Below are 20,129 nucleotides of genomic sequence, written 5' to 3' on the forward strand. Positions count from 1 at the left end.
TTGAATCCTGATGGTGCAATGAGCAAGGGACCCACATCTGAGTATACCCTTCCACGCTTATGGTGGACAAAATGATTCAGAAAAGGGGGTGGTGATGAACAGAGTGTCTGAATTAAGTAGACCACTCTTACCCAGTCCAAAGATCTGGGCTTGATCCATCACCGTTTTTTAGCTCACTGCACCCAGGGCCGGCGCTGGGCATGGGCAGCGTGGGCAGCTGCCCAGGGCCTCGCACTCACTCCCCCAGCATGGGGCCACGCACAGGTGATGTGTCCTGTTGATTCCCTGGCGATCCATTTCAAAGAAAGGTGTCACCTTTCTTTGAAATTGAGGGGCCTCTCAAGGATGGTATCTGGATACATAAGGAAGCGAGCCACCCACAAGCAATTCTCACACCTATCGGACTGAAGGTGTGAGAAATGCTTGTGGGCTCAAAGTTAAAACTGTGGGGGGTGACAAAATGCTGGACAATAGGCCTCCCACAGTGTCTGTGAATGGTCTCCTTGCAAGGGGCCACTTATCTACATTAGAGGGGCCTCGCACATTCCCTTTTAGCCCAGGGCCTCGCAAATCCTAGAACCGGCCCTGACTGCACCATCCCAGCTCAGAACCTGGCTACATGCAAATTAGTCTGTTCCAGTCCTAGTGCATGATGGGAACAGGGCAAACCAAACTACCAAGCCAATTCTTATACTGGGAAGGAAACAAGCTTCCGGGGACTGGTTTCTGGCATTTCAGCCGTCGTCAGCCCGGCTTGCTTGAATCCTGATGGTGCAATGAGCAAGGGACTCACATCTGAGTATACCCTTCCACGCTTATGGTGGACAAAATGATTCAGAAAAGGGGGTGATGATGAACAGAGTGTCTGAATTAAGCAGACCACTCTTACCCAGTCCAAAGATCTGGGCTTGATCCATCACAGTTTTTTAGCTCACTGCACCATCCCAGCTCAGAACCTGGCTACATGCAAATTAGTCTGTTCCTGTCCTAGTGCATGATGGGAACAGGGCAAACCAAACTACCAAGCCAATTCTTATACTGGGAAGGAAACAAGCTTCCGGGGACCGGTTTCTGGCATTTCAGCCGTCGTCGGCCCGGCTTGCTTGAATCCTGATGGTGCAATGAGCAAGGGACTCACATCTGAGTATACCCTTACACGCTTATGGTGGACAAAATGATTCAGAAAAGGGGGTGGTGATGAACAGAGTGTCTGAATTAAGCAGACCACTCTTACCCAGTCCAAAGATCTGGGCTTGATCCATCACCGTTTTTTAGCTCACTGCACCATCCCAGCTCAGAACCTGGCTACATGCAAATTAGTCTGTTCCTGTCCTAGTGCATGATGGGAACAGGGCAAACCAAACTACCAAGCCAATTCTTATACTGGGAAGGAAACAAGCTTCTGGGGACCGGTTTCTGGCATTTCAGCCGTCGTCGGCCCGGCTTGCTTGAATCCTGATGGTGCAATGAGCAAGGGACTCACATCTGAGTATACCCTTCCACGCTTATGATGGATCAAGCCCTGATCTTTGGACTGGGTAAGAGTGGTCTGCTTAATTCAGACACTCTGTTCATCACCACCCCCTTTTCTGAATCGTTTTTGGCCACTATAAGTGTGGCAGGGTATACTCAGACATGAGTCCCTTTCTCACTGCACCATCAGGATTCAAGCAAGCCGGGCCGAAGACGGCTGAAATGCCAGAAACCGGTCCCCGGTAGCTTATCTCCTTTCTGGTGAAGAATTGGCTTGGTAGTTTAGTCTGCCCTGTTCCCATGATGCACTGGGCCAGGGACAGACTGATTTGCATATAGCCAGGTTCTGAGCTGGGATGGTGCAGTGAGATAAATAACGGTGATGGATCAAGCCCTGATCTTTGGACTGGGTAAGAGTGGTCTGCTTAATTCAGACACTCTGTTCATCACCACCCCCTTTTCTGAATCGTTTTTGGCCACTATAAGTGTGGCAGGGTATACTCAGACATGAGTTCCTTTCTCACTGCACCATCAGGATTCAAGCAAGCCGGGCCGAAGACGGCTGAAATGCCAGAAACTGGTCCCCGGTAGCTTGTCTCCTTTCTGGTGAAGAATTGGTTTGGTAGTTTAGTCTGCCCTGTTCCCATGATGCACTGGGCCAGGGACAGACTGATTTGCATATAGCCAGGTTCTGAGCTGGGATGGTGCAGTGAGATAAATAAGGGTGATGGATCAAGCCCTGATCTTTGGACTGGGTAAGAGTGGTCTGCTTAATTCAGACACTCTGTTCATCACAACCCCCTTTTCTGAATCATTTTTGGCCACTATAAGTGTGGCAGGGTATACTCAGACATGAGTCCCTTTCTCACTGCACCATCAGGATTCAAGCAAGCCGGGCCGAAGACGGCTGAAATGCCAGAAACCGGTCCCCGGTAGCTTGTCTCCTTTCTGGTGAAGAATTGGCTTGGTAGTTTAGTCTGCCCTGTTCCCATGATGCACTGGGCCAGGGACAGACTGATTTGCATATAGCCAGGTTCTGAGCTGGGATGGTGAAGTGAGATAAATAACGGTGATGGATCAAGCCCTGATCTTTGGACTGGGTAAGAGTGGTCTGCTTAATTCAGACACTCTGTTCATCACCACCCCCTTTTCTGAATCGTTTTTGGCCACTATAAGTGTGGCAGGGTATACTCAGACATGAGTCCCTTTCTCACTGCACCATCAGGATTCACGCAAGCCGGGCCGAAGACGGCTGAAATGCCAGAAACCGGTCCCCGGTAGCTTGTCTTCTTTCTGGTGAAGAATTGGCTTTTTAGTTTAGTCTGCCCTGTTCCCATGATGCACTGGGCCAGGGACAGACTGATTTGCATATAGCCAGGTTCTGAGCTGGGATGGTGCAGTGAGATAAATAACGGTGATGGATCAAGCCCTGATCTTTGGACTGGGTAAGAGTGGTCTGCTTAATTCAGACACCCTGTTCATCACCACCCCCTTTTCTGAATCGCCTAGAGAAACAGGGCATATTTTTAGATGCCATACACCACCCCCCTATTTCGTCTCGTAATGGAAGAGAAAACGTTAATACATATACAATTTTTAATTATTGGGACTGAAGAAAAGTCTGGGGAGGATGTTAACTTATCTGCTTAGCCATAACATGCAACACTTTTTGGCACAACTGATGAATGCTTGCTTTTTAACGTGCAACATTTTTCTAATTACAGACAGAACCAACTACTCCTCATCACCACCAGGAGGACTTGAAGTTCCAACAAGGTGAGGGCTCCCGAGTCCCGCACAGTTACTTCTGACTGAGGTATTTGGAAAGTCGAACTGCACCTATCATCAACAATGTCCTATTTCTCTTGTTCATACTTCTGTATGTGCAGAATAGTCCCTGAAACACTAGCGGTTTGGTTTGTGCTACTATCAAATCAAAAAGCCAACTACTAGCTTATTCTTGGTGGACATTGACATTTTGTTGTTGGAAACTGTCAAAGCTCTAACATTAAGAAGACTGGAATATACAGCAAGGGCAACCCAGAGGACTGCACTCAGTGCCTCTAGAGCTATTGCTGGATCAGAGTTTTGTTTATCACCGTTTGTCGACTGGGCAAGCTTAGCTACCTACACAGACCGACTCATAATAATAGTAAACAGTAGTAGCACAGAGAGTGATGGTGGAGAGGCAGGATAAGAATGTAGAAACAGTCTACAAGAAGATCAAATTTGTAAAAAATAGAATTAGGAAACAGTTTGGAATGAATTTAGGGGAGTATAATTATATTAACAACAGAACAACTTACTGGGGCCAGCAGAAGAGCCTGCAGAGGACCGTTCCTGCCAACTTTCTTCCGCCGGAGTCTGGGGTGTAGTCTTCTTGCCCCTGGGAGGTGCTGAATTTGAACATGAAATAAACACAAACATGGATGATTGTTTTTTTGAAATATTTGATTTCTTTGACCACAATCTACAATTATCTCGGGGAAACAAATTACCAACAATTGCACTACATGTATTGACCTATCTGATCTGGTCAACTAGGAGGATACTAGTACAGTATTGCTGGATTCGCAGATCGCCTACTTGGAAAGTTATGTAAATCACTAACTAAACCAACAACAAAAAGGCTCTACTATGACTGCCAGCACTCAGCAGCACGCTATGTGACAGACACAGTCCGTCATCATGATTGCAGACCACACAAAAATGTCCTACTACTAATAACAAGTCATAATATACTCAACCTATCAATCCACCACGATCTCTTCTTCTTAGTGGCAGCAGGAGTACAAAGGAAGGACTAGACTTGAGTCTCTAGTCTATCTAGCGTTACGCAGTTCTGTAAAGTACTACACTCATACATATTCAGGCCAAATGAGCACAAAGTTGCAAACAAGTAAGCATAGTAGCAACGCCACTGCGGAGGCGAGCACCTCCAATCACAGAAGCTATTTAAACATTATTTTACCTGCAATGTAATCGAATCTGCAGCATTCTTGCTCTTCCGGAAAAAAATATGTTAGCAATATAACACAGAGCAGAAGAAAACAAAGTAGTTACTAAATAGCTACTCACCAAGGCCAGGGATCTCCACGCCTAGCAGGTGGACCAGGTCCTGCTCCCGGTCAAGGACGTCTGCCCACCGGTGCATCGCTTGGTCATAGGTGCGCCGGACCCCCGACTCCCTACGCATGGCCCGGCACACTTTATCCCACAGCTGGTGATGCTCCCGGATGCCATACCATTGACCGGGCATGCCCCCTGCTGTCACGGTCTTCGGGAGGTGGCGCTGAACATAAAATATAGGTGCGGCCACCTCCACCATGCTGAAAATCTCCCTGGCCACTACATCCTCCCCCCTAAATCGCCCGCGAGGGAGCCGGCTACGGGGTGCGGGACCCTTCCCCTTGCTCTTCCCGGCTCCATTTGCCATGGTCCTGGACAGGAAAGTTAAATAAAAAATAGGGAAAAAGTTAATAAAAGAAAAGAGTTTAAAAAAGTAGTGTAAAGTAACCAAAAGTAGAAAAAAACACAAAACATAGATGTAGAAAAAGAGAGGGATAGATAATGAGTAAAAAAGATCCAAAAAAAGTTCAAAGAAACAAAGGATTGCAAAGATTAAGGTATGATTGAAAAAGCATGCCCCGAACCATAGCAATGACTGAAAAACAAGATGGCTGCACCCATTGAGGACCGCGTGGGTAAGTTTGCGCAATATTTCCCCCGCGAGCACATAAAAAAAAGCACGCGACCACGTAATCGCGCCCCGCGCACAACGCGAGCATGCAACTAGCGCCTGGAAACGGAAATACGCAAAGTGAACAAGATGGCCATGCCCATGTCCGACCGCATGGGTAATTTCGCGGTCGGTGCACTGCAAGAGGCCCGCAAACACGCAAAGCACCCCGTGAACACGCAAAAAAAATCCGCAAATGTGCGGATTAAGCGGACCGCGAATACGCTTTCGCACGAATCCGCGTACCGCAAATTCACGCATTTCGCCCATAGTTACTAGCAGTACATGAGGGCCTAGCATCTGCTCACATAGGGTGGTAGCTACAATTTCATTATTGCAGCAACACTATTGGTGGCTAGGTCTCTACAAATGGACTAAGGTTTTTGTCCTTAAGTGTGACATCTGCCAGGAGATTAAGTTAGTCCGACTCCCAATGAGATCCTGTTTTGCATTAAGATGTGGGTTCCCGACCTTGACAGTCCCAGTTCAATGGCGGATGGAACACCATTTGACATCAGTGAACGTTTGGATGTTTTACTGGATCAGAACAACTTTTAAGAAGCTCAGAGCAACATCCAGCAGAAATGTAACACCACTGGTGAAGTGAAGGAAGCACCAACAATTCCTGGTTGGATCCCCAAGGTTGGTGAACTAGTCTTGGAGAAGATTGTGGACAAGAAGAAATGTGGGCCATCTTACAGAGCTAAAACAAAAAGACAGTCCCTAAGTGTAGGAATATACCCTCCGTCAAGGTGTCCCTTGTATTAATAAGACACCACTTGACCCAAAGAATACCCTTACTCTTATAACATCACACACAATATTGACTGGACAACAAGTAATACACAGAATAAAAACAGTTTTGGTTAGGTACTCAAGGTTCAGATTTAAGTCTTGTGGCATTCAAAAAAGATCCTTATATTTGTATATATTAAAAACAGTGATTTATTTAAAATTATTCTCATAACAGTACATGACATTCAATGTTACATAATAATACAAACACGTTCAATAAAAACCAAAAAGTCGACGCGGCGTTTCGGTGTCTTGACGAGTTAGTCACACCTTCTTCAGGACGTTTTTTTTTTAAATCACTAAAAAGAAAATGCCACAATTACACATTGTTTTAAGACTTATAACAGAAACCTTAAGTTATCCTAACAATTGATCCTAGTGTTAGACAATTTTGTATAAAAAACATAAATTTACAGTACTATACTCCATTACAGACTGGTCTGTCGGTTTTAGTTCCTTTAGCTATTAGGAACGGCTCCATAGTTTCACACTTATGGGGTCCTTAATGTTATTCTATTTTCTACATTTAGGATTTACACTGAGAAAGTTAATACCATTATTATAAAAGACTGTGGTCATAAACTGTGGTCACAAACTGTGGTTGCACGCATTTTGTAATAGCAATGTTTCTGTTATGATCCTTAAGACATGATCCCATTAACAGTATTTTGTGATTGTAATTCTACTCTCTGCTTTTCTCACTTGGCGATGATATACTTATTTCTATCTATTTTCTCTACACAAAAGAACTTCCTTTTTGTGCTCCAATGGATTACATACCTCTAAATGCTGAGCGAGTCTGATAATGAAAAACACTCTCTGATAACCTCTATTTCTCATTCCATTAGAGGCATGTTTTCAGCATATATAAAATATTTCCACCTATAAAATAAATTATTTTCACATGGTTTAATCACCCAATCCTTTTATCTGGTATTAACATAGTATAATCATTTAATTCATACACCATCGTACCTTAATCCAGATGTTTATTTACTGGATGGGTCTGCTGTACCAGGGATGACCACCGTATGGGTAAGGTAATCATGTACACTTCAGCTGAGAATAGACAGAAATACACACAGTGGAAATTGGTTGGTAGGGTAAGTCTTTCAATTATGGTCAAAAAATAGGTTTGTTATATATATATCTATTATAATACCTTTGGTTTCAAGCTTAGAGCCACCTAATGGGGTCTGAAGGAACTATGGTCCTTTATTATCGCTTCTGACTTTGAGCGTCTGTTTTCGTGCTTCCTTCTCTCAGATTATCTGTTAATACAGAAATCACTGTTACTATAAATCCCAGGAGTGTGGTTTAATATCATACATGGTCTATTACTTGCTACAAGCAGTTTCTTATAAGCGGCTCCTATTTATTATTATAACGATACTACATGTAGGCATATATGAAGTTTCTTAATTACTTCCAAAAATCGCAGTCACTCAACCCACCGGTTAAGGCAGGGTTAGGAGTGATATATTACATATTGTATGAAGTTTCCGATAAACGGGTCTTTTATTTGTTAATGCCGCGATGTTTAATAAAGGCATGCAGGAAGTTGTTTCTAAACCCTTCCTAGAAGGAGTGATATATTACGTATTGTAAGAGTTTCCGATAAATGGGTCTTTTATTTGTTAATGCCGCGATGTTTAATAAAGGCATGCAGGAAGTTATTTCTAAACCCTTCCTAGAAACGCATTATGTCTAACCAAAAACGGCGTAAGCTAATAACATTATTACGGATAAGTTAAAGCAATGTCGCGCCGTAACAGCCTTTAACTAGACAGTTCTATCTAGGCGGTAAAGATCGTAGCCTCTCGGCTTACCTGAAGAATGACCAGCGGCCTCCCTGTCATCTTGTTCCTGGTACAGCATATGGGACATCTTTCCATGCTGTCCGTGGGTTGTTTATATTTACCTCATCCGGGTCAAAGGGCAACCTTGTTTCCGGTAAGGTTCCGATCACGTGATCTATCTCGGCCATTTTAGAAAGGGGACTGGCCATACTGCAGTACTAAATTTATTGTTTCTCTATCCCATTGGCTCTATTAGTTACCCCTATTGTTAATTGTTATAAATATTAATTATGTATAAAGTTTATATGCTTATTCATGAAGTAGAATATTATATAATTTCAAAACCTTCACCTTTCCTATATTTTGGTTTCTTATAAGGACGTGTTTATTGACCGAACGAAGGCCGTTTATATTCGTTTCCGGGTTAAAACGCAACCTTGTTGCTTTCCCGGTTGCGGTCCCGTCGTGTTTGTCGGCCATTTTAGAGTGGGAAAATCATTGCGAAAACCTGGTTGTCTGCCCGGTTACGGTCCCGTAATGCCCGTCGGCCATTTTAGAGTGGGGAAATCATTACATTGGCGATACTACAGTTCTTTTATTCCATATGTATTTTAAAGTTGCTTCTTCGTTATATATCGCTTTAAGGCATCACAAAAAGAATTTTTTATAGCGACGCTGAGTATCGTCTAGCTTTTAAATTACTATTTACCCACGTCTATTGTATGGTGTCGCTTCTGGTCTATTATAAAAAAGCATTAACTTATACTAATAAAATGTATAATAAGATATACTTTCTCATGTTGAATGTTTATGGCGAAGGAGAATACCTCTTTATATGATGGTTTATAAAGTTATATTGTTAGTGAGAGATATTACTATATGTTTACTCCAATCTCTGGGAGAACTAGAGGGCTATTATGTCACCTATAGATTCTGCCATAGTTGCAAGTCTTAGCTCCCTTTGCCTGCATCACCTTCTGTTGGTATGTCTAAATTATCCTCTCCCAATCTTCTTTACTGTTTAGACCATTACGCACAGAGTTAAACTTTGACATGTAAAATTGTTCTCTTCTCTTACGTTTGGTTACAATGTCACCACCTCTCAGATTCATTTTCACGGTTTCCAAGACACACCATTTGAGATCTTGTTGGTTGTGTTTGGCCGTAATCCAATGTTCCACTAATGGTGCCGTAATTTTTTGGGTTCTGATTGCTGATCTATGTTCATTTAGTCTCGTCCTGATTTCCCTGGATGTTTCCCCTATATATATGGAGTTACAAGGACATTTTATAAGGTAAATCAGATTTTTAGATCTGCAATTGAAAAAGTCATAGACTTTATGTGTCTTTTCACCTATGCTGATTTCTGCGCCTTTTAAAATATCTTTACAATTATTACAGCCACTACATGGGAAAGTACCCTTAGGTAACGGATTCCTATCTATAGTGGATTGAATCTGGTGGTTTGCCTCTCTATATGTTTTTACCGGGCTATTTCTTATTGTTTTGTTCCGTCTATACGAAAACATTGGTTTCGGTAGAGTCTTGTCCTTTTGCTTTTCCACAAGGTGCCAATTGCGATGTATTATGTTTTTAATCTTATTGTTGAGGCTACTATGGTTGGTGACAAAGATCAGAGGGGTTGTCTGATTGTCTTTGTCTTTTGGTTTAAAAAATTCTTCGCGATTGAAGTATTTCGCCCTTTTATAGGAATGTCTGACAAGTTTTTTAGGGTAGCCCCTCTCTACAAACTTTTCTGTGAGGATTTTGGCGTGTTTATCAAAATCGGAGTTTTTGGTACAGTTTCTTCTTAGCCTTAAGAACTGACCATAAGGTATATTGTTCTTTTGGCATGGGGGGTGGTAGCTTTCAAAGTGCAACATGGTATTCCTATCAGTAGGTTTGGTGAATAGTTCTACCATCAATTTTCCTGTCTCATGTTTAATTACTATATCTAAGAACTCACATCTGGTATTGCTTATACAGTGAGTGAACCTTAAGTTAACATCCCCTAAGTTAAGCCAGAGGATAAATTCCATCAAAGTTTCTCTTGGGCCTGTCCATATGAAAAAAACGTCATCTATATAACGTGTCCAATCAGAGATATTTTCAAAGAATGGTGCAGCGGAATTATAGATATGCTTTTCTTCAAAGCTTGATACGTACAGGCATGCCAGACTGGGGGCACAAGTGGCCCCCATACTGGTGCCCTTGATTTGTTTGAATAATGATTTCTCAAATAAAAAAATATTATTCTTTAAAATAATGGTCACGCATTCAACGGAGGGTATATTCCTACACTTAGGGACTGTCTTTTTGTTTTAGACCGTATCACCCTGTCCCATATTGGTACATAGGGTATCTCCCTTTTTTTCTTGGATTCTTCCATCTTACAGAGCACCTGTATCTGTCCTGACCATTACAGGTACAAGAACTGTACTTCTGACACCCCTTACTGGTTGCAAAAATGAGGGATTTGTTTCAATATGTCTCGTCAAACCACAATGTGTGACCAGTTCTACAATGTAGGCCAGAGGGCTCTTGGGTAGTTTCCTGCCTCCTCTCACTACCCAACAGGAAGTCCCTATGAAAGCTTTGATCAGCAATGGAGCTTCTTCTCCCCTCCAGGGGACAGCTAACACTGAAGTATCACTTCTTTCTGTTACATCAACAAACGTCTTACAAACAGCATGCACAGAAACTCAGATTTCAATTAGACAAATAGACAAAGATGGTATATACAGAAATGTACCACCACAGGAATCAACACCCAGTTCTATACTGCATACAGAGGTTTAAAAATAGATCAAACAGGTTCTGGGTACTTCAACAACTATGATGACTTCTCTTCGGATTCATTTGACCCACCTCCACTAACGCCCGAGGTAGACTGCGTGAATTCTACTTTTGACTGGAAAACACATACTTTGTCCCAGATTACAATTTTGTTACTTTTCCTCTTCATCTGATTAGTTTTGTGGCTGGCTTTTTCTGGATTCTACACAAACACTATGTCCCAGAACGCTCTGCTGTTGAACTGGCAAGCTTGGTTTCAACACCCAATTTTCATCACACAAAGTGAAAAGCGACCTTTCCCTGGTGAACATTCCTTCCGTTCCAGTTCCTGATGGAATTGTTTGGGATAAGGTATCCAATGATATATTTGGACCAATTGAATTAAATTCAAATTCCATGTGTTTAACATTTCTTTGCATGGTTTTATCTCTCCTAGTATTATCTCTGATGATTGGGACATTGATCCAGTGATCTGCAGAATTCAACAGTTTATAATGTCAATAAAATGTATGAAGGCACAGCTAATTATGACGAAATGTTCTATTTTCTCCATTATGGTCACCATTTCCTGCATAAAGCAAGTACTCCATGTGCAGTCTTTAATTAAACACAGTCCGAACGCTGACCAATTCCACTACGGGGTGGCTCAAAAGCATTTGCACAGAAGTTTGCTTATTTTTCAGGTCATAATCCATCTGACCCAGAGTCTAACTTTTATAAACTCACACTCTCAGAAAACTATCTGACTGACACCGAGCTGATTTATTCACCATCTTTAATTTCCCAGCAGTCTGTAAAAGGGGTTGACTTTTGAAAAGACAATGTTGATTTGAAATCCATTAGGGGAATTAAGGATTGGCAGGTTAAGGAGAAGGAGGCTTATTTAGAGTACTCATTATACGACAATAAATGATTTTCTTGAACAAAACTGTGCAGCAAACATCCTGTCTTAGCCTGGCCAAGACAAAAGATTTAAGTACATCCAACTTTCCTAAATCTGCATGATTTGCAAACTGGCAAAAGTTTACAATTTACATAGAGGTACCATTAGACACCATGCTTTGCAATGGCTCATTCTTAAGGTAACAATTAAGAAGGATGGTTAGTGTAGCTGTTAGACAGTAATCAATGTCAGGCTACTTTTCTGGATGACACTTTCCTGTTTAGAATCAGTAGGCCTGACCTACGGTACGCGCAAACACAACACTCAGGGAAGGTAACATCTTACAGTGTTGGGAATTTATGCCTAGACTGGCTAAAACCCTAAACATTTACTCAGGTGAAACAACACTTGTCCCTTCTTTCTGATGACATGGGATTACATGGGATTTATTAAGTCCTCAAAAACCACGTCAAAAGCACTTTCTGTATGCAATATACAATGACGTTTGGAAGATTTCAAAGCAGGAGGCTGCTGACAGATTGCGCAGAACTGACAAGACATTTCTAGGGCTCTGGCAGTGGTAGATAATGGTATGACTACCCTATCCACCAAGATTTACTCTCTGGGTAACATTGAGTCTTCTGCAATCGACACCATACAGAGTGGTATGCCTTCTTGACCACATAGACAGTCTGTAACTTAGGGCTATAATGTTACTGAGTTGAACTCTGCAGACACTTCGGATGGGCAATGATCCATGGAAACACCTTAATGCCACTCGCTTGTTTCTGCCATATAACCTCATGAAACAACAAACCATCATGGCTAAAAGGGACTCAACATGTACCATGTTACACATAGAGAAGTTAGAGAAATTACCATTCACTGTTGCATAAACACCTTCAGCAGATTGGATAATCCAAGCATTTATTTCTCTTCCAATTTTGACATTTCAATTCAAGTCAAGTCAAAAGGTAAGTTTATTTAGATCGTAATCTTTAAACCAATACACAGTATTTACTTGGATTAAAATATTATCTATCGACAACAATTCATACAAAATTCTCGTTAAAATCTCATTCCTTTAAAAGAAAGGTGTAAATGGACTTCCCCCAGTCATATGACACTTAGAACTGGGTACACGTATTATCAATTACTCCAAATGATTTTTTCCTAATAAAATTCATAAAACTGGTTATCAATAGACACAATCCTATTTAAAACATTAAAATCTATTTCTGACTTATTATAAAACTTTGTACAACCTTTATAAATTTCCTAAGTGCAATTGCAATATCAATGCTTGGAAGTTCTGTAATTAGCTCAAGTGCTTGTCTCCTATTTCTTATATCATATTTTATGAATATTGGACGCAGCCAAAGTTTACACTGTTCTAAAATATTTATACAGTCCAACAAAAAGTGCACGGTATCCCCTTTTGTACCCAACCTGCATTTACAGTGCCCATTAGGGTCCAACATTTTGGTTTTAAATTCTTTATTTGATATCCATGGATTGATCCCAATGCTTAACCTTAGGATCTCTTGTCTAAACCACGGGTTAGGCAATAGATCCAAGTAAGGGAACCAGGTTTCCTTTGCCCATGCATTTATCATAAAATCCACCGATATTTTCTTACCAAGATATTCCCTATCCATGCTTCTAGTAGCAGCTTGTCCATTAGTTCTTAGCTCATGTTTTGAGCACTCTATTGTTAGCGAATCACAAGATATATCCACTTTTAAATTTTCGCAGGCCTGTAACATTCTCCTCCTACACATTTTTGCCCATTTTAGGTCACTTTGTTGTATTTAATTTCGACACCAATGTGCAACTTTTTGATCGTTTTTGAGGCGTTTCCAAAATCTAATTAATGCACATTGTGCCTGGACCCCCCAAGCAGTGATCCCTAGCTCTGTTCTTATGGCATGCACCATTGCCGATGGGGGTAGGGATAGGAGCTTTTTCAAGCATTTTCCTTCCTCTAGGTCCCAGACTCCCTTACCGCTCAAATAAAGGATTTCTGCCCCATAGAGGACTTGTGGTGGAATCATCGCATTAAAAGCTTTCAATAGTGGTCTGTGAGACTTATCCCCATAATCCCGGTTAAACATTTTTAAACCAGCAATTGAAGTTTGTGACTTCGCTTTTTGGGCTTCAAGGTGTGTTTGCCAATTTAATTTTTTATCGAACCACACACCTAGGTATCGCTATTCATTTACTTTTTCTAATTTAAGATCCCCTAAAAACCAATTAAACTTAATGGCTTTTTTCCCAAAGCACAGGATTTTCGTCTTGTCTAGATTTACCTTTAATAATAACTTTTTACAATATTCATTAAAAGAATTTAGTTTCCTTACTAGATCATCTGCGTATAGCAGACACGGCACCTTTTTGCCATCCATTCTTGGGCTGGCACTACCCTTCACATCAAGGCATTTCGGTATTTCAGATAGGAAGATGGAGAATAACTGGGGGGCCAGCACGCAGCCTTGCCTCAGACCATTTCCGATAGGAATTTTGGGCGTCAGTGACCCCTCAGTATCCCTGATCACTTGAGCCCAATTTTCCCGGTGCAATTCCTTTAATACCGTCAACAGGTCTCTTGGGATATTTTTCTTTGTTAATATTTCCCCGAGACAGTCCCTGTCCACAGAGTCAAATGCGGCTCGGAAGTCACGAAGCAGCAACAGAGTTTTCCGTTCTGCTCCGTCGACTTTCTTGCCATTGCCCATAAGGAGAAACAATGATCTATAGTTGAATGCCCTGCTCTGAACCCTCCCTGTTCAATCGGAATTATTAAGTTCTCCTCAACCCAGTCATTTAGTCTATTTAAGACTAGTTTTGAGAAGACCATTTCCCCTATGTCTAGGTGGTTTATCAATCTATAGTTTTGCGGTTCTCCTGGACTACCCTTTTTGTGGATAGGTCTGATTATTGCCCCCTTCCAGTTTATTGGCATTTTTCCCTCTGTTGGGATTAATTGGAAAAGGTGGGAGAAAAACTTTGCCCACCATTTTGTTTGGGATTTAAGGATTATAGCTGGGAGGTTATCTGGCCCTGCCGCTCTAGTTAAATTCAGCTTCTTAATTATTTCTACGACATGGTCTTCTGCGAAGTCTAATTTAAATTCATCTGCGATTTCCTGCCAACCTGGGGGTACTCTTGCTCCTGAGAACAACCTAGCTTCGTACAGTTCCCTTATGTATTTGTCCCAGGCTGCCTCACTTACGACGCAAATCATGTCTCCAGCTGGGGGAGACAATGCTGCTTTTATCAATTTCCAAAATTGTCGCAAGTTCTTGTTTTCAATTGATTCTAGCAGCTCTCCCCAGCATTTCTCTTTATACTCCCTTTTTGCGTCAAGGACCATCTTTTTAAACTCTACTTTTAGAGAAGTAATATATTTTTTCCTCTCTTGGTTGAATTCTTTCTTTTGTTTTCTGGCTTCTGCCCTTATCTCCCTTTTTTTAATTTGACAGTCCATTGAAAACCATTTCAGACGGCTGGCACGGTTTATTAAACCTTTTCTTTTATTGTTTTTTTAATTCTATTATAAGGCATTGGACTGATTGGGCAATTTTCTCTTCGTACCATTTTAAATTTAACTTTACTAGATTTACTAATTCTGTCTTTTGTTGCAACGCTTTTAACTTTTCCACAAACTCTTCGGTTACTCTGGTTGTTGCCCTTTTTGGGTAATCCACTTCTTGGTGAATCACCGTTTCCCTTGGTTCCAACCTTCCCCATTTTAAACTCACTGAGAGCAGGTTATGGTCACTACCCTCACCGTGAAGTACCTTGAAGTCCTGCACTAAGGGGAAGTTCCAAGCTGGCATAAAGACATAGTCAATTGGGGCATTTTGTAATCCTTTTTTAAAGGTCTTCTTTGCAGGGCAGTCTGTTTTAAACCTGCCATTTAGGCAAAAAAGTCCCTTTTCCCCTAGATAATTGCCCAATTCCCAATCCAGCTTTGAGGGGTCACATGTTGGAAAACTAGCATAGCTTATTCCATAGGTGTCTAATAATTCTGTGTACCAACAATCGGTCTTCATTGGATATAGCTTATGATTAAAATCCCCTAAAATGAATAATATATCTGAGGAGTACCTTTCAAAAATATCCTCTACATCCTGTTTAAAGTTTCCCATCTCTCTTACGTAGTCACCTACATTGTCCCACTGTATATATACATTTATGACAATTAACTTTTCATATGTCTTATCCTGGGAGAGATGGTTTATCCTGCACACCAATAACCATTTACACTTTACTTTTAGCAATGTCACATTTCTTAATATTTTCGTTGAGATAAGCGTCAATATTCCCCCCGAGGGGGGCCCAAGTCTTGGTCTCGTTGCCGGTCGATTTAGCTGGTAGTAGCCCTTGAAGATAGGGGTTTCTCCGCATGCCCATGTCTCTTGTAGGCAGGCAATTGCTACTTCATTTACTCGATTCTTTATCTGTTCCCTTTTTAGGTTGTTTCCTAGCCCATTTACATTCCACGTTAAGAGACTTAGGGCAGGCGGCACCCCTCTCCCCTATTCTATCTCGCTTAATCCCCCAGCTACCCCACTTCCATCCAAATCGCACTCAATTGAGCCACTTAAATAACTGCATTGTCTCCAATTGCCCCACCAATCCTCTTTCGCAGTGTTGTTTATCACTACCTTTAGACGGTTACCCCCTTCCTCTTTACCCTGATGCAGTCTCACCTGTCTCTTCCTCAGACGTGCATGGCAATTTAGGAAGTCCCTTCCTGTGAGTACATTTCCCCTTAGGTCTTTTTCAGTGAACACCTTTACTCCCTCTTGGAGAATCTCACTGGCTGCCCTCAAAATTGCCTTTTTTACCAGGTCTGAGTATAACAATAATTTTGTTATTTCCCTACCTGGCGTGCTATCTATAAAGACCACCTGTCTTAGATCTTTTGTATCGATCCCACTCAGGCTTACACATTTAGAGAAGATCACCAAAATTTGTGATCTATTTAGGGTTTTTATTTTTCTTGACTTCTTACCACTTTGGCCTTTTTCTGCTGGTTCTAAGTAGACCCATTTATTGTTCCCCTGATCATATCCTTTCTCTGGGGACACTATGGTTATCTGTCTAGGTCCTTTCTTCCCTGTTGCTTCCATTTCTAGCTCGTGCGACTGAGATGTATCTTCCAGGTTACGGTATCTCAGGGGGTCTGCCTTTGGCTTTTTAGTGAGGTGGTTATTCTCTGACTTATAGGTTTATTCTTTTGTACTATCTCTTTTGGGTCCTTGCCATTCTGCCTCTTTTTCTGTGTACTTTGAGCCTTTCTTATCACTTCTATTTCTGAAGGTCTGATCGGGACAAAGGTCTGAGTCATGGCATTTAGTGTACCTCCGGTTTCCTTTTTCTTCGTCTTTTCCTTTGGCGCTACCTGTCTGGCCTGCTTTTTGCCTGTCCTACCTTTGGTGTGGGCTCTTACATGATCACATCTCCTTCTTACCAGCATGGGCGCCTAGAAATATACACATTATCTGAAGGCTCTACCAGATCACTTCCCAAGCTTTGATCAGTAACTTGGGGAGTTCCTACTGATCTTATCAAGGAAGACATTTGTCCTTTAATTCCAGTCAACTCATCCTCTATCTTCTTTAAGTATTGCTTTTGAGCATTCAGAACCCCATTATTCAGCAGTGAAACTTCGAGGATCCCTTGCAGAGTTTTTTGTAGCATTAATAGAAGGTCCATCATTGAGGTGGTAGGGGCAGCTGAAAGATCGGGATCATGTTGGCTGTTTCTCTCAGGGATTGTTTGACTTCCGGTTTTTCCAGGGTTCTGCATAAATTAGTTATTTCCCCTTTCTTCACTCAGTGGTACTTGGTTGGAGGTTGCCCCCCAAACAAAGCTTGTCTCAAGGCTGCCTCTTCTCATATGGTCTTCGTTCCCCAGTGCTTGTTGGGAAAACAGTTTTGGGGATGAAGAGAGCTGAGGTACCAACAGATTTGAATTCTGACTGTGGAGTGATAGATTTATTACCAAAGGATCCTCCATCTCATCTTCCTGTTCTTTTTCTAGCGTTTCGCTCGGGTTTTGGTCCACTTGAAACACATCATCTGCTTCTCTATTTGTTATCTCGGAGCCGTCCTCCTCTTCCGAGTCCACATTAATTGCACTTGGATTTTGGACTTTATAGTGTTTACCTAGGAAGTCCTTTACAGGGTTAGAGGGCTCGATGGTCTTTTTTTTAGAAGATATTAAGGAGCACCCCTTTTTTGCTTGCGGGCCTTTTTTGATCCTTTTTTACCTTTCCCTTTCTTGCGTCTCCCCACGGAAATGTCCTCCTGGGAAATCAGACTCTTTTGGCTCTCTTCCCTTGACCTGGATTCTACCGGTGTTTAGCTCGTCTCCAGAGTGTTATCTTGCGCATCCTTCCGTGATTTCTGTCTTAATTTGGGGCCCATACCCTTTTTTATGGGATTATACTGTGGGAATTATTTGCTTTATCCCTACTAGGCTTCCTTTCTTCTTACTTTACTGTGTGAGTAAGTAATCACCAATTAATATCAATATATTCTAGCTTAAAACATACAATCCTCCTCGCTCCTCAACACTGTAGCGAACTTACCTCTGTTGTGCACTGTCCACCAGCCTGCCTTGCCGAGGGTTAATGATATTCTCTTCCTTCTCTGGAAGTCTTTTCCGTCTTTTCCCCCTAAACTGGGGTATCCAAAAGTTTCCAAAAGGTTCAGGCTTATTAGGAAAGTTCTTCCTTAATGGAACACTCGAGTTACAACTCTACAATGTCCCCCTGGGGTCGCAACTGGCCGCTCCTCACGCCCTTCTCAGTCTCCCGGTCCTTAGTTTCTCCGGCCACGGCCCGGGATGCTTGGGGGCTTTTCCGTGCGGCGCGGGGTTCACCCGGACAGGAGGCGGGGGAATGAGGGTAATGAATCAACCCACCACTTTTCTGTACCGCGCTCCACAGCACCAGCGGCTTGAGCAGACTGCGGGGGATGTACTTCTTGGCTCGCGCTCCCCAGCCATACAGGACACGGCGTTTTGGTGTTTGGGGTTAGTGCTCGCTTCCAGGGACAATTAGATCTGCGGCGTTTATCGCGCCGTTTTTTCGGCCGTTTTTACGAAGTTTTCTCCGTGACCTCCGTGTTGCAATCTGTTTACTGGGCTGCAATCCCTCGGCTCAGCTCCGCGCGTCCGCTGCGTTTTCGCGCCGTTTGTTCTGGCGTTTCCACCGTACTCGGCTCGACTCCGAGCGTCTCTCGTGACTCGTCACTCCTCCTCCTGCGTCAACGGCAGTGCTTCAGCAAGGCAAGGCGGGGCGTGGCAACAACAGGGCGTTTCTGGCAACAACGAATCCAATACCACTTACATCACCATCAAGTAGGCAGATATGAGGTGCTAGGGGAAGGATATGTACACAAGTCATGGATGTTACCTTTCAAATATTGATGTTAGAATAGGGAGACTGGGATTTTTGTTAGCAGGTCTCACTGCAAGAGTACCATGGGACATTATTTAGTGTGCATGGAAGTTTTGCTTCACTGCACATGTAATGCATCTAAGGCAAACTTGTCATGTTATTTAAAGTGTTCCCCAGCTGCTCTGCTTCATCCAGCTTTCAGATTACTCTTGAATGGGAGTTACTTGATGCTGATTGATCAAGGCTTCTGTGAGATGAGACCGAGAATTGCCTATCTGGTAACAGTCTTTGCAGTTGTGACCTGTTGTACATAAGTACTGCTTCCACCTACCTGTATTGTTAAGGATTCAACACTTTGGCCTTTAATAAACTTACAAATGTGCACGTTGATGCTTTAAGCAGACTAAAAACCTTATTGTTTCAGATAGAAGTGGCCTTTACATCTGCTAGGGAGAAGGCTGATCCTCAAGTTGCAAGGTCCTCTTCTGAGATACAGTCGATAATCCCCCTTAATTTCCCAAACCATTTGGGGAGCTTGAGCACCATAGTTTTAACATGTCAAGTATTGCAGTGGTAGCACCCTTCTTTAAGACAATTGGCTCTGATTTGGTTAGTACCTTCCAGACGGTTTTCAAAGTTATTTCATCCTTCATACACTCTTTACTTAAACCATTTTTGGAGGTTTACCGCTTGTCCTGTTCCTAGTTGTCGGATTGTACTTTTATTTTTTCTGGTCTGCAATAGATGTACCATCATGAGGCCAAATGCGGATAAAACTATTACACATGGTCCTGTGTCATGAATGCATGATACAGTGCTTTGGCGCACCTTTGCTTTAGAAACTTAATGACCATTGGTTCTTGTTCTTTCTGCCTGTCTGGCTACACTGCGTGCAGCCAGTTTTCCGCTGTCTGCTGTGCTCTTCCAAGAGTGCCCTGGCCATATGCTTGGGATTACAACTGGTTCAATGGCCAAACATTTCCTACTAGTGGGTCCCCTAATGGCTCACTTGCACCGTTGTCCTGTGCTTGCCATTGCTCCTAAATACCATGAGCCCTCCAGGGATGCTTTGGCTCCCGGCTCATCTTTTGAGGAATCAGGACCGGCTGTTCCACCCTTGGAGGAGGCTGAGGGGGATGGACTGGAACATAATTGTTCAATGGACTTGATGCATTGGGTGCCTCCAATAGATTCAATAGAGTGGCTGGCTCCTTTGACCAGGGGTGAGAA

The sequence above is a fragment of the Lissotriton vulgaris genome, chromosome 9 (assembly GCF_964263255.1).
Source record: "Lissotriton vulgaris chromosome 9, aLisVul1.2, whole genome shotgun sequence".
Taxonomy (NCBI): domain Eukaryota; kingdom Metazoa; phylum Chordata; class Amphibia; order Caudata; family Salamandridae; genus Lissotriton; species Lissotriton vulgaris.